Here is a 16145-nt window from a genome sequence, read left to right on the forward strand (position 1 = left end):
ATCCCTATATAACATTCTGACAAAAAATAGGAAATGGGAGACCATACCGTCAAAACTCATAAATACATGCACTAATACTACGATATACTATCATAACTTGACATATTTATAATGAGAATTAGGTTAGCAGGACGTTACCTAATGACCTTCTCCCTTGAAACCCTTAACCCTACATCTCCAGTAGTGTAGCATCACTTGACCACAAACTTTTACCTGCACCAGGAGGCGACGAGACGACGAAGTTTCACTTTCTGTGGTTTAATTTCTCTCCTGCACTCGGCGAGGCTCAGACCAACGGTATCCAACGCTTTTTTCTTAAGACCTTTTCTGGGCACTTAACACTCGCTCTCCTTCTTCAAAGATGCATTTGTAGCTTTTGATGACGGTTGTTCATATAATCTCTTCGGAATTATGAGGACACATGATTTGGTGAACATATTCCACACATTTCTTTCACGGTTATTGCTCCGTTACACGATACAATTCGCCTTTTCCACAAGTGCTGTCTATTCCCTGTACGACAATTGTTCCTGTAATTATGCATGGATAAGCACGAGATATGGCGAGCTGACCGAGAGAATTCACTCTCACACCCAGCGTTCGCCACAGCGACTCCTGTGACCCACTATTCATTGCTCGACACACCACAGCTTGGAACTCCTCCTTGCACGTGGAATCAGTTGCCAATTGTCGTTTTGTTTATAAACCAACAACAACGCTTCTCTCGCATTCTCTGAATAATATTCCGTTTTACTTTTTTCTTCAAGAATAGTACGTATTGTTTCCGTTCATATTTCACATAAGATAGAAAGACAATAGCCTATTCCATATGTTTTTTGAGAAACCTCGGCAACACATGGTGAAAGTGACGGAAGGTAACACCGTAAAGTCTTGCTCTTTTTTCATGATGCAACACCCTTGCTGGAATATGGTCAGAAATTTCAGTTCGTGTATGACCTCAGACTTCTGCGGCTCAAGAGCATCAACCCCGCCGAAACTCTGAGGGGTTGTGTTAGCTGTATGTATGTCCGATCACAAGAAATATGGCTAACCCGTACCACCCGTCAGCGTAGGTCTTCCAGGCCAATAAGCTGTTTGCTACTGCAATAAGCGCCAGAAGTAGGGTATATTCTTGACGATCGTTCTTGCCTGCGTCACATAGTCAAGAAAAGTTTTCAAAAATAAAAGTTTTTTTGCGAAAACGAGATACTGACCGCAAGAATTTAACCAAGTCACACCTAATTGAGGAGGAAGTAAATCAAAGTCGTTCCTTATTTACTGCATTACTTTTAATTCGATAAAACTTAACCCCGGCCAAAAAAAAAAAAAATCGTACTAGTACCATCTAATGTTGGGAAAGAACCAAAACACTACCCATTCTGTGACTGCTTGTACTCGTGGTCGAAGGATGTAAATGAAATCTTCCTTTATCAAAAATATATTTCAAACAGGTGGAGCAGAGGGCTTCTGCCCCAGTGAAGCTGGAGGCGGAACGTCAACACCAAGTGAAGACCTGCTTTTCAGACTTTATGAGAGACTGACCCTAAGACAGCCTGTGGTATGGTTCTTATCAAGAGCCTAAAGAAGGGATGGATGGTGTCGAGGATATAAGGTACCATCTGTGACTAGTTATGGGAAGTCAGCAAACTTAAGGGTAAACGAGTTTTTATGAATAAGCTCATCTTGTACGTCAAGAGGCCATATGGCATCTGGAATGCTCTACAACCGTTCTGTTTGGTAAATCAAGTGTGGTCATAAGCGAAAATGTAGCACTTAACTCTTCAGTGAACAGAACAGAGAATGTGTATAACCTTCATGAAGAATGTTGTATAATAATAAGAAGAATAGTCTCCACTGTTAGGCTTCGTCCTGCCTCGTACTTAGTGACACAAGCCGTTAAAACTGCCGACTCTCCCAGTTCCCTTATCTATCGCTAATAAGCTAAGCAATGGTGTACATCATAATTCTTGGAAACAAATAAGGATAGCTTGAATCACCGTCTAGTCGGAGTAAAGCATTGGCTGGCTGTGCGGAGTAATATCAAATAACTTACAAAGAAGTGAGAGAAAACGGGACCATTCAGAATACATTATAAAAGTTCTCTTCAAAACACAAGGCATAGCAAGGTAGCGTCTGTGCTGTGTGGACCGGAGAAGTTTAATGTTTTACTTCAAAAAGGCTTTTATACGGGTTGTGGGGGGCAAGGGTGGGTGGTGTACTTTCTACACAACGACCTTAATGCATAGCCTACACTGAAAAGATCCAAGGGCTACCTCATAATCTATATCATCTTTAAAGTGAACACTAGAACAGCACTCGGGCACGGAACGATTCTACTCTGTACAGAACCGGGGGGGGAAAAAAGTTTACAACGATCACTTGAAGTCTTGCGCGACGTAACGCTTCAGTTTGGAATGAAATCGTGACATTCTGCTCCGTGTTGTGGTATACATGCTTAATGTTGATACAAAGGTTGCAGTAATACTCAGCTTTTACTTGATGATATATGGAATCCAGGTTGTAGGTTACGTGGCATGGTGAATCACAAGGTTAGGGAAATATAAAGCTCTTAAGTACTTAAATACCTGGACCTATTAAATCCTACCAAATCCAACGGCCCTGATAACTTAGCCCCAAGATTTTTAAAAGAGGTCGGGAGACAGCTGATACACCTCGTAACAAAGATATTCAACAAGTCTCTAACGGATGGTGAGAAACCAAATGACTGGAAACTAGCACATGTTACTCCTCTATATAAAGAGACAAAAAGTGTGCACTGAACTATCATCCAAACTAGCCTTACATCAGTGTTAGGTAAAGCAATGGAAAGAACAAAATATAAAATTGTCACGTTTCTAGAACACAAAATTATATCAGACAACCAACACGGTTTCCACTGTAGAAGATCCTGCCTGACGAATTTGCGGGAATTTTTTAATTTTATCAAAATTGGGACGAAAAAATACCGTCTGATGTAGTGTACTTAAATTCAGAAAAGGCTTTCGACAAAGTACCTCACAAGAGACTTACATAAACTGAAAGCACACGGAATCGGTGAAGAACTCTGTACATGGATCAGTGACTGGCTTACCGGAAGAAAGCAGAGTGTGGTTTTGAACGGCAAAACCAGAGACTGGCTAGACGTAACGAGTATATACACAAGATGCACCTTAAACTACAAGGAAGTGGAAGCTCTTTCGTATAATTACATCATCAGGACTGGGTACAGATAGAGAGAACCAGAGTATAATATGCCAGCCGTCACTGGTTGGGGCCGGCGAATAAATCAAGAGACATTAGACTAGAGCTCATGCATTATCTATCCACCTCAGAGACATTGTTCGTCAAATTAACTTGGTAATGAATAGAAGAAAAGTTGCTGGTGAAAGAGCAAGGATAGGCGTCTGGGCGGTACTTAAAGGGATGGTGTGCAAATGATTGGGGGATGTTTAAGAGAAAGCGGCAAGAGGTCGATAGGAAGGTGCAGGGGTTGAAAAAGAGGGCAAATGAGAATTGGGATGAGCGAGTATCGGTAAACTTTATGGAAAATAGATGAGGTTTTGGGAGGAGGAAAATGATGCGCGTAAAACAAGAAAAAAAAAAAAACGAACATCGGTGAAGGGGGCAAAAGGTGATGTGGTAACATGTAGTGATTAAGTGAGGAGATGGAGCGAGTATTTTGAAGGACTCGTTAATGTGTTCAATGACAAAAGTTGCAGCCGTAAGGCGTTTTGGTCGGGGTGGTGTGCAAAGTAAGAGGATCATGAAGAATGGGTTGGTAAAGAGAGAAGAGGTGGTCAAAGCCTTACGTAAGATGATGTGTGGCAATGAGGCTACAGTGGATAGTATTTCAGTTGAGTGCATTAAGAAAAAAGGTGACTGTGTTGTTGGTTGATTGGTAAGTAATTTCACTGTATATATGGATCACTGTGAGGTGCAGGAGGATTGGCGGAATGCATGTATAGTGCCACTGTATAATGGCAAGAATGTTAAAGGCGAGTACAAGTTTGTTGAGTATACCTGGTAAGTTGTATGGGAGGGTATTGATTGAGAGGGTGAACGCATGCACAGAGCATCAAACTGTGGTTTCAGAAGTGGTAAAGGATGTGTGGATCAGGTGTTTTCTTTAAAGAACGCGAGGAAAAGAATCAGAAAAAGATGGATCTGTATGTGGCATATATGGATCTGGAGAAAGCACATGACAAGAATAATAGAGGTACCTTGTGGAGAGTCCAAAGAATATATGAAGTAGGAGGAAAGCAGCGAGTTTTTATCAAGAGTGTAGGGCATGTCTACGTGTAGGAAGAGAGGAGAATGAATGGTTCAAGTGAAGGTCGGTCTGCGGCAGGGATGTGTTGTTCAACTTATGAAAGGATTGGGTGGTGACGGAGATAAATGCAAGAGTCTTGGAGAGAGGGGCGAGTATGCCGTCTGAGGCAGATGAAAGGGCCTAGGAAGCGAGTCAGATTTATTTTTTTATGATACAATAATAGTGGCAGATTTGAATAAAAAAAAAAAAATGCGAAGACTGGTGACCGAATTTGGATGAATGTGTGAAAAAAAAGGACTGTTGTGAGTACATGGCAGATTGACATAAAACTGCTGACACCACCTCCTCCCGTCACCGAGACCTCCCCGAACGTCCCACACACTTTGACCGCCGTCCGTCACCACAATCGCCTTGTACCAACCAGTGTTCGTGCAGACAGACACAAGAATAGTCACATACCTAACCCCTGTTATCATGAAAAAAAATCCTTGAACAAGGGCACAACTAAGCAAGCAAAGAGCTTAGACTACTCTTAGTTTTGTTTATATCAAAGTATCATATTCCTGTAAATTAATCGTGTACCTATTCATTACTTAAATGTCAACTCATCATCATTAAAAGCCAATGTACAAACCCTTCCAAATCAAAGGTCACCATCTCCAGCCTAAAGAAAGCCGAGTCAGCTTATGTAAGGTTAAACACAGAGTAAGGAAGCAGAGGGCGTCTATGGTGTTGATTCAGTCTTCCAAGAATTTCAACCAGGTAGACAGCATTCTGCTCGGTGCATCCTAGGCTGCACGACCATCCTTGTTACTGCACATAAAAAGACCGATCAACTTCCCGAGGTTTTCGGGATCTTTCCACAGTAACAGACTCGGGTGAATATGACAAAACAGTGGGGTCTGCGCGTACGACCATTTTAATTCTCCTGTTTGACGCAGCTCTGTGGAAGGACGCAACCCAACCTGATATTCTGCTAGGTATCACGAAGCTGCCGGCATTCCAGACTGCCATTCCAACCTTCTCGTCTTCCACTGCTGGAAGCCCTGTGGAGCTTCAAAGATGTGTACGATCCTAACTTCAACCCAGAAGCCACAGACGGGATCAGGTCGAAGGTAACTAGTACACATCGCCTCCTCGCTTATCCATCGACCAAAGCCGCTGGGATAACCCCATCGTAGAGAGCAGCAACGCAGTAATGTTGGACCAGCATCTTCTACACAGGACCGAACACACGTACGAGAAATGTTTACCAACGACCTGTGGAAAGTCCCCTTACTTTTTACTCGTCCCAAACTCTACCCTTGCCACCCGTCGTGACCCTCATGCTCTGCGCATAGCTATAGAGAGCCATTCACCTTGCCACCCGCGACCTGCTCTGTATACCAATACATCAACGTGGCAGAGAAGAGGCTGTCCATCATGATCGACATGCATCAATTTGCAAGAGTCGTGTTGGTCGTTACGCCAGGCACAGCGAGATGACAGACATCATATCACGAAGACGTTCTTCTGAGGGACGGTCCCGCAGAGAGAGAGAGAATCCCTGGCTGCTTATGCCTGATGAAAGTGGCAAGTGGCCTAACAGTGTGACACCTCGGCATTTACATACATAGAAAGGAGGACCTTAGAAAGTCAATATGATCCACAGACCTGAGTGAGCATCTACAGCAACTTAAAATGTTTCATTTTCCCCGTGGACTCATAGGATCATATATATATATATAATATATATATATATATATATATATATATATATATATATATATATATATATACATGTGTATGGGGGGGGGGGGGGCCATTTCTTTCGTCTGTTTCCTTGCGCTACCTCGCAAACGCGGGAGACAGCGACAAAGTATAAAAAAAAAAAAAAAAAAAAAAAAAAAATATATATATTTATATATATATATATATTTTTTTTTTTTTTTTTTTTTTTGCTGTCTCCCGCGTTTGCGAGGTAGCGCAAGGAAACAGACGAAAGAAATGGCCCAACCCACCCCCATACACATGCCTTGATTCAATCCACTGACAGCACGTCAACCCCGGTATACCACATCGCTCCAATTCACTCTATTCTTTGCCCTCCTTTCACCCTCCTGCATGTTCAGGCCCCGATCACACAAAATCTTTTTCACTCCATCTTTCCACCTCCAATTTGGTCTCCCTCTTCTCCTCGTTCCCTCCACCTCCGACACATATATCCTCTTGGTCAATCTTTCCTCACTCATTCTCTCCATGTGACCAAACCATTTCAAAACACCCTCTTCTGCTCTCTCAACCACGCTCTTTTTATTTCCACACATCTCTCTTACCCTTACGTTACTTACTCGATCAAACCACCTCACACCACACATTGTCCTCAAACATCTCATTTCCAGCACATCCATCCTCCTGCGCACAACTCTATCCATAGTCCACGCCTCGCAACCATACAACATTGTTGGAACCACTATTCCTTCAAACATACCCATTTTTGCTTTCCGAGATAATGTTCTCGACATAATCACATTCTTCAAGGCTCCCAGAATTTTCGCCCCCTCCCCCACCCTATGATCCACTTCCGCTTCCATGGTTCCATCCGCTGCCAGATCCACTCCCAGATATCTAAAACACTTCACTTCCTCCAGTTTTTCTCCATTCAAACTCACCTCCCAATTGAATTGACCCTCAACCCTACTGTACCTAATAACCTTGCTCTTATTCACATTTACTCTTAACTTTCTTCTTTCACACACTTTACCAAACTCAGTCACCAGCTTCTGCAGTTTCTCACATGAATCAGCCACCAGCGCTGTATCATCAGCGAACAACAACTGACTCACTTCCCAAGCTCTCTCATCCCCAACAGACTTCATACTTGCCCCTCTTTCCAAAACTCTTGCATTCACCTCCCTAACAACCCCATCCATAAACAAATTAAACAACCATGGAGACATCACACACCCCTGCCGCAAACCTACATTCACTGAGAACCAATCACTTTCCTCTCTTCCTACACGTACACATGCCTTACATCCTCGATAAAAACTTTTCACTGCTTCTAACAACTTGCCTCCCACACCATATATTCTTAATACCTTCCACAGAGCATCTCTATCAACTCCATCATACGCCTTCTCCAGATCCATAAATGCTACATACAAATCCATTTGCTTTTCTAAGTATTTCTCACATACATTCTTCAAAGCAAACACCTGATCCACACATCCTCTACCACTTCTGAAACCACACTGCTCTTCCCCAATCTGATGCTCTGTACATGCCTTCACCCTCTCAATCAATACCCTCCCATATAATTTGCCAGGAATACTCAACAAACTTATACCTCTGTAATTTGAGCACTCACTCTTATCCCCTTTGCCTTTGTACAATGGCACTATGCACGCATTCCGCCAATCCTCAGGCACCTCACCATGAGTCATACATACATTAAATAACCTTACCAACCAGTCAACAATACAGTCACCCCCTTTTTTAATAAATTCCACTGCAATACCATCCAAACCTGCTGCCTTGCCGGCTTTCATCTTCCGCAAAGCTTTTACTACCTCTTCTCTGTTTACCAACTCGTTTTCCCTAACCCTCGCACTTTGCACACCACCTCGACCAAAACACCCTATATCTGCCACTCTATCATCAAACACATTCAACAAACCTTCAAAATACTCACTCCATCTCCTTCTCACATCACCACTACTTGTTATCACCTCCCCATTTGCGCCCTTCACTGAAGTTCCCATTTGCTCCCTTGTCTTACGCACTTTATTTACCTCCTTCCAGAACATCTTTTTATTCTCCCTAAAATTTAATGATACTCTCTCACCCCAACTCTCATTTGCCCTTTTTTTCACCTCTTGCACCTTTCTCTTGACCTCCTGTCTCTTTCTTTTATACGTCTCCCACTCAATTTCATTTTTTCCCTGCAAAAATCGTCCAAATGCCTCTCTCTTCTCTTTCACTAATACTCTTACTTCTTCATCCCACCACTCACTACCCTTTCTAATCAACCCACCTCCCACTCTTCTCATGCCACAAGCATCTTTTGCGCAATCCATCACTGATTCCCTAAATACATCCCATTCCTCCCCCACTCCCCTTACTTCCATTTTTCTCACCTTTTTCCATTCTGTACTCAGTCTCTCCTGGTACTTCCTCACACAAGTCTCCTTCCCAAGCTCACTTACTCTCACCACCCTGTCTCCCGCGTTTGCGAGGTAGCGTAAGGAAACAGACGAAAGAAATGGCCCAACCCACCCCCATACACAATGTATACACACGCACGTCCACACACGCAAATATACATACCTATACATCTCAATGTACACATATATATACATACACAGACACATACATATATACCCATGCACACAATTCACACTGTCTGCCCCCATTCACTCCCATCGCCACCTCGCCACACATGGAATACCTTCCCCCTCCCCCCTCATGTGTGCGAGGTAGCACTAGGAAAAGACAACAAAGGCCCCATTCGTTCACACTCATTCTCCAGCTGCCACGCAATAATGCCCGAAACCACAGCTCCCTTTCCACATCCAGGCCCCACACAACTTTCCATGGTTTACCCCAGACGCTTCACATGCCCTGATTCAATCCAATGACAGCACGTCAACCCCGGTATACCACATCGATCCAATTCACTCTATTCCTTGCCCTCCTTTCACCCTCCGGCATGTTCAGGCCCCGATCACACAAAATCTTTTTCACTCCATCTTTCCACCTCCAATTTGGTCTCCCACTTCTCCTCGTTCCCTCCACCTCCGACACATATATCCTCTTGGTCAATCTTTCCTCACTCATTCTCTCCATGTGCCCAAACCATTTCAAAACACCTTCTTCTGCTCTCTCAACCACGCTCTTTTTATTTCCACACATCTCTCTTACCCTTCCATTACTTACTCGATCAAACCACCTCACACCACACATTGTCCTCAAACATCTCATTTCCAACACATCCACCCTCCTGCGCACAACTCTATCCATAGCCCACGCCTCGCAACCATACAACATTGTTGGAACCACTATTCCTTCAAACATACCCATTTTTGCTTTCCGAGATAATGTTCTCGACTTCCACACATTCTTCAAGGCTCCCAGGATTTTCGCCTCCTCCCCCACCCTATGATATATATATTCGCCATTACCCACATTAGCAAAATAACATTAAGAAAAGAGGATTGAGTTTAGCAGGGAAATCCTCACTTGGCCGCATCCTCCGTTCTTTATTTTACTAAAGTAAAAACTGGAGGGGAGGATTTCCAACCCCCGCTCCCTCCCCTTTTACTCACCTTTCACGAAACGCTGGGAATACGTGGGAAGAACGCCGAGAGTAAATGTGAATAAGAGCAAGGTTATTAGGTACAGTAGGGTTGAGGGACAAGTCAATTGGGAGGTAAGTTTGAATGGAGAATAACTGGAGGAAGTAAAGTGTTTTAGATATCTGGGAGTGGATCTGGCAGCGGATGGAACCATGGAAGCGGAAGCGAGTCACAGGTTGGGGGAAGGGGCGAAGGTTCTGGGAGCGTTGAAGAATGTGTGGAAGGCGAGAACATTATCTCGGAAAGCAAAAATGGGTATCTTTGAAGGAATAGTGGTTCCAACAATGTTGTATGGTTGCGAGGCGTGGGCTATGGATAGAGTTGTGCGCAGGAGGGTGGATGTGCTGGAAATGAGATGTTTGAGGACAATATGTGCTGAGGTGGTTTGATCGAGTAAGTAATGAAAGGGTAAGAGAGATGTGTGGTAATAAGAGTGTGGTTGAGAGAGCAGAAGAGGATTTATTGAAATGGTTTGGTCACATCGAGAGAATAAGTGAAGAAAGATTGACAAAGAGGATATATGTGTCGGAGGTGGAGGGAACGAGAAGTGGTAGACCAAATTGGAGGTGGAGGGATGGAGTGAAAAAGATTTTGAGCGATCGGGGCCTGAATATGTAGGAGGGTGAAAGGCGTGCAAGGAATAGAGTGAACTGGAACGATGCGGTATACCGGGGTCGACGTGCTGGCAATGGATCGAACCAGGGCATGTGAAATGTCTGGGGTAAACCACGGAAAGTTGTGTGGGGCCTAGATGTGGAAAAGGAGCTGTGGTTTCGGTACATTAAACATGACAGCTAGAGACTGAGTGTGAACGAATGTGGCCTTTATTGTCTTTTCCTAGCGCTACCTCGCGCGCATGGGGAAGGGGGTGACATTTTTTCATGAGTGGCAGGGTGGCGACGGGAATGGCTAAGGGCAGCAAGTATGAATATGTACATGTGTATGTATGTATTTGTCTGTGTATGTATAGGTAGGTAACTGTGCGTGTGTGGGCGTGTATGTGGGTGGGTTGGGCCATTCTTTCGTCTGTTTCCCTGCGTTATCTCGCTAACGCGGGAGACAGCGACAAAGTATGATATATAAATGACTATATATATATATATATATATATATATATATATATATATATTCCTCCGAGCCCCCGGAAAAGAAACACGATAAGTTCCCAAGTTCGTGTAATAATCACATCAGGGGAGATACATGAAAGAAATATAAGTCAGTTTATATACAACGAAGAGACGTAGCTAGGACGCCATATGGAAAACAAGTGATTTCTTGTATCTCCCCTAATGATGTGATTATTACTCGAAAGTGTACTTGGGAACTTATCGCGTTTCAATTTCCCCGTGGACTCATAGGAATATACTTGATCACGCACAAAATTGTGATTTTTTCCAACACACGTAAGTATGCGCATGTATGTAAGAGAGATAGCCAGAGAGCGTTATTGGAATATGTGTTAATTGATAGGCGCGTGAGAGACTTTTGGATGTTAATGTGCTGAGAGGGGCAACTTCTGGAGGCGAAGGTGAAGATTTGTAGAGGTTTTCAGAAAAGAAGAATGTTGGGATGAAGAGAGTGTTGAGAGTAAGTGAGCTTGGAAAGGAGACTTGAGTGAGGAAGCACCATGAGAGATTGAGTGCAGGATGGAAAAAAGGTGACAGCAAATGACGTAAGGGAATGGGGGAGGAATGGGATGTATTTAGGGAAGCAGTGACGGCATGCGCAAAAGATGGCTGTGGCATGAGAAAAGTGGGAGGTAGGCAGATTGGAAAGGGTAGCGAGTGGTGGGATGAAGAAGTAAGATAGCGAAAGAGAAGAGAGAGGCGTTTGGACGATTTTTGCTAGGATGTAGTGCAAATAACTGGGATATGTATAAAAGAAAGAAGCAGGTCAAGAGAAAGGTGCAAGAGGTGAAAAAGAGGGCAAATGAGAGTTGGGGTGAGAATATCATTAAATTTTAGGGAGAATAAAGATGTTTTGGAAGGAGGTAAATAAAGTGCGTAAGACACGAGAACAAATGGGAACATCGGTGAAAGGGCTAATGGGAAGATAATAATTAGTAGTGGTGAAGTGTGAAAGAGATGGAGTGGGTATTTTGAAGGTTTGTTGAATGTGTTTGATGATAGAGTGGGAGATATATGGTGTTTTGGTCGAGGTGGCGTGCAAAGTGAGGTTCAGGGAGAATGGTTTGGTGAACAGAGAAGAGGTAGTGAAAACATATCGGGAGATGAAAGCCGGCAAGGCGGCAGGTTTGGATGGTAATGCAATGGAATTGATTATAAAAGAGGTTGACTGTGTTGTTGACTGGTTGGTAAGGATATTCAATGTATGTACGGTTCATGGTGAAGTGCCTAAGGATTGGCGGAATGCATGCTTAGTGCCATTGTACAAAGGCAAAGGGGATAAAGGCGAATGCTCAAATTACAGTTATAAGTTTCTTGAGTTTTCCTGGGAAATTATATGGAAGGGTATTGATTGAGTGAAGGCATGTACAGAGCATCAGATTGGGGAAGAGCAGTGTGGTTTCAGAAGTGGTAGAGGATGTAAGGATCAGGTGTTTGCACTGAAGAATGTATGAGAGAAATACTTAGAAAAATAGATGGATTTGTACGTAGCATTAATGGCTCTGGAGAAGGCATATGATAGAGTTGATAGAGATGCTTTGTGGAAGGTATTGTGAGTATATGGTGTGGGAGGTAAATTGTTAGAAGCAGTGAAAAGTTTTTATCAAGGATGAAGGGCATGTGTAGGAGTAGGAAGAGAGGAAAGTGATTGGTTTCAGTGAATGTCGGTTTGCGGCAGGGGTGCGTGATGTCTGCATGGTTGTTTGATTTGTTTCTGGATGGGGTTGTTAAGGAGGAGAATGCAAGAGTTTTGGAGAAAGGGCAAGTATGCAGTCTGTTGCGGATGAGAGTTGTTGTTCGCTGATGATACAGCGCTGGTGGCCTATTCGGGTGAGAAATTGTAGAAGTTGGTGACAATTTGGTAAACTGTGTGAAAGAAGAAAGCTGACAGTAAAAATGAATAAGAGCAAGGTTATTAGGTTCAGTATGGTTGAGGGACAAGTCAATTGGGAGGTAAGTTTGAATGGAGAAAAATTGGAGGAAGTGAAGTGTTTTAGATATCTGGGAGTGGATTTAGCAGTGGATGGAACCATGGAAGCTGAAGTGAGTCACATGGTGTTGGAGTGGCGAAGGTTCTGGGAGCGTTGAAGGCGTGGAAGGCGAGAACGTTATCTCGGACAGCAAAAATGGGTATGTTTGAAGGAATAGTGGTTCCAACAATGTGATATGGTTGTGAGGCATGGGCTATAGATAGGGTTGTGCGGAGGAGGGTGGATGTGCTGGAAATAAAATGTTTGAGGACAATATGGGGTGTGAGGTAAGTAATGAAAAGATAAGAGAGATGTGTGGTAATAAAAAGAGTGTGGTTGAGAGAGCAGAAGAGGGTGTATTGAAATGGTTTGGTCACATGGAGAGAATAAGTGAGGAAAGATTGACAAAGAGGATATATGTGTCAGAGGTGGAGCGAATGAGAAGTGGGAGACCAAATTGGAGGTGGAAGGATGGAGTGGGAAAGATTTTGAGCGATGGGGCCTGGACATACAGGAGGGTGAAAGGCGTGCAAGGAATAGAGTGAATTGGTACGATGTGGTATACCGGGGTCGACGTGCTGTCAATGGATTGAACCAGGGCATGTGAAGCGTCTGAGGTAAAACATGGAAAGTTTTGTGGGGCCTGGATGTGGAAAGGGAGCTGTGGTTTCGGTGTATTACACATGACAGCTTGAGACAGTGTGAACGAACGTGGCCTTTGTTGTCTTTTCCTAGCGTTACCTCGCGGGCTTGCGGGGGAAGGGGATGCTGTTTCATGTGCGGCGGGGTGGCGACGAGATGGATGAAGGCAGCAAGAATGAATATGTACATATGTATATATGTATATGTGCGTGTGTGGGCGTTTATGTTTAAGCATATTTATGTGAGTGGGTTGGGCCATTCTTTTGTCTGTTTCCTTGCGCCACCTCGCTAACGCGGGAGACAGCGACTAATCACAATATATATATATATATATATATATATATATATATATATATATATATATATATATATATATATATATATATATATAAGGTTCCCTTAAATTAATTCACTAGCACCTCATTTAAATGTCATCACTGGCCCAGTCTACGTAGCAGCTCTGCGAAAACTCGTCTTGAATATATCCGATGTACAGCCTAGTCAGAATGCAGACTGGTTGGCGTGGCTGGTTGCTCAAGTTCTCGACCTAGTGAATGCCAGTATCAGTAAGCCCGCTAACGCCAAGTTATATTCACCACTTGAAAAAAAAAATCTTAAACACCATCAGATCTTAGTATAATTCTAAGACCACGTACGCTCTCACTATGAATCTGGTTGGCCCTGGTCACCTGCGGAAGGACCAAGCCAGTGGTTTACAAACTTGTCGGGCGTGTGTTAATGACAACGTTAACGTAAACATACCACTGCTCTCCAAAATTTCGATCTATTTTCGCATTCATACGTTCTAGATAATCAATCGCTTATCTAATAAGCATTTCAAACCCATCGTCTTTCATTAAGCATATGAAAAGTTAACAATTCATATCAATTGACAATATACAAAGAAAACGTATAGCAAACTACCATATTTAAGGGCGGCACAACATAACAGATGCAGAAAATATTCAATTTGTTATATTCATTTAAAAAATTTATTCAGCGTGACGGAAGGGGGTGGGGGTAACGAAATATTTGCCGAGGGGGCTTTTTTTTATTCTAAGTTCGGAAATCATCCCTTATTTCCACGTTATTTCCTTCTCAACAGCCTGAATAGCCTAATTCACTCACTATCACTGTATGCATATATTCAGCAGACACAGAGGTCTGATGTTCAGCAACCAATATCAGTTTCAGAAATAATTCACCGCGAGTCACTCTGGTGTGACTGAAATAAATGACCTAAGATCTACCCTTAATGGTCAGGTCAAAGGTCAGGTCATCATAGGTTAGTCATACCGTCATGCTGAGGGGTTAATGTTACATTATGATGAAGCCTATCCTCCACTCTGAAACTTACGAAACTATAAAAGACATTGTAAATTGTGATCTTTTAAAGTCTATGTTTATATAGGCAACAGAAACAATCGACTAGCCCTAGTAATTCGTGAAAAATAATGAGTTGTAATAAAAAGATATCCAGTACAAACTCACAATCGGTGAAAATCTCATTCGTATTACGATGAAAATCATATGGAACACTACCCAACAGTGCATCAAAAAAACAAATGTAACTGCCACTTTTAGGATTAACCATGAAACGAACAAACCCATTTAGAAGGAAGTCCCGTATAATAACGGCTCATAGCTTCAACTGACAGACTGAACTGTCAAAAGTTTCAGGTTAATTCTGGTGATGTGGTTTTCTTTTGAGGGGAGTGATGCGAGGTGAAGCAACAAGGGACAAACTTGTAAACTTTTTTTTTTTTTTTTTTTTAGTCGTCGAGAATGGATACAATATACAGACTTGTCCTGTCTGCGGGGGGGGGGGGGGGGGGGGGGGGGGGGGGGGGGGGGGTATAAACCACTCACGCAAACAACACTTAACGAAACCAAACAAGCAACAGCCTTAACCAGGGTTATGGGGTTAAGGTTCCGGTGTCTGTTTCCGACATGGACGTAAATGTTTTGCAACCTCTTGGAATATCTAATACATCGCGACTAAACTATACTTTTCTCGATGTTTTGATCATTTCAGAAATGATCTATAACTTATATGCTATGCTCTAAAGTATGACTGTTAAATGCGATAAGACTGTGCATAGCTACAGCTAACGTTAACCAAACTATGTGTATCTTTAATCTCCGTATTTTATAACGAAGGATAACAAGTGGGTTCCAGCTTTGTTTCTGGCATACAAGTATACTAATACTTTAATATGTCTGGTAAGCTATTTCCATAACCATAGAGTTTCTTCCGAACAATCAGTTTTTCTTGTCATTTGATATATATGTGTGACCATTAAGTATACGTATATTTCAGAATTATTGACACCATCTGAAATGTATAAGTTATTAATCAAATGGCGCAAAGCAAAAAATTTCCTGCATGCATCACCAAAATACATATTACCAAAGAAGTGACTGAAACGAAATCGTGAACATCAAGCTGGCATGTTTTTGTTAGCAAAACCACATGAAAAAAAAAAAAGGGCCAATTATCTGGAGAATTCTCACATCGCGTGAGAATCACGTCAACCATAATTGACAAAAGACGGCGGAGAAAATCTCAAAATCTATATACTTACTCCTGTTGCTTGTGGGGCTGGACCACAAGTCTCCAACCGTTACTCCTGTTGCTTGTGGGGCTGGACCACACAAAAGGCGCAGCTAATCCTGTTGTCCTGACGAGGTAATTAATGACATAATACGGTCACGTACGGCCACACACTTAGTCTGCCACGATCAGGCATCGCCACTGCTCTTAATGTAACGACAATTGTCCTGACGTCATCCAGGGTCA

At 42.8% G+C, this 16145-nt stretch overlaps 1 protein-coding gene across 2 annotated transcripts in view; it reads right to left on the reverse strand.

The window, feature by feature from the left end:
* The window catches only part of LOC139756437 (uncharacterized), a 69438-nt gene extending 53293 nt beyond the window's left edge, over window positions 1-16145 (reverse strand). Inside the window, exon 1 of one of the 2 annotated variants that reach the window (XM_071675891.1) lies at window positions 15931-16145. The gene's annotated coding sequence lies outside the window, so the exon portion shown is untranslated. Of the gene's footprint in view, window positions 1-213; window positions 1055-15930 lie in introns of those variants that run through there. The other variant, XM_071675882.1, reaches the window with a different exon arrangement.

This window comes from Panulirus ornatus, chromosome 2, assembly GCF_036320965.1.
Source record: "Panulirus ornatus isolate Po-2019 chromosome 2, ASM3632096v1, whole genome shotgun sequence".
Taxonomy (NCBI): Eukaryota; Metazoa; Arthropoda; class Malacostraca; order Decapoda; family Palinuridae; genus Panulirus; species Panulirus ornatus.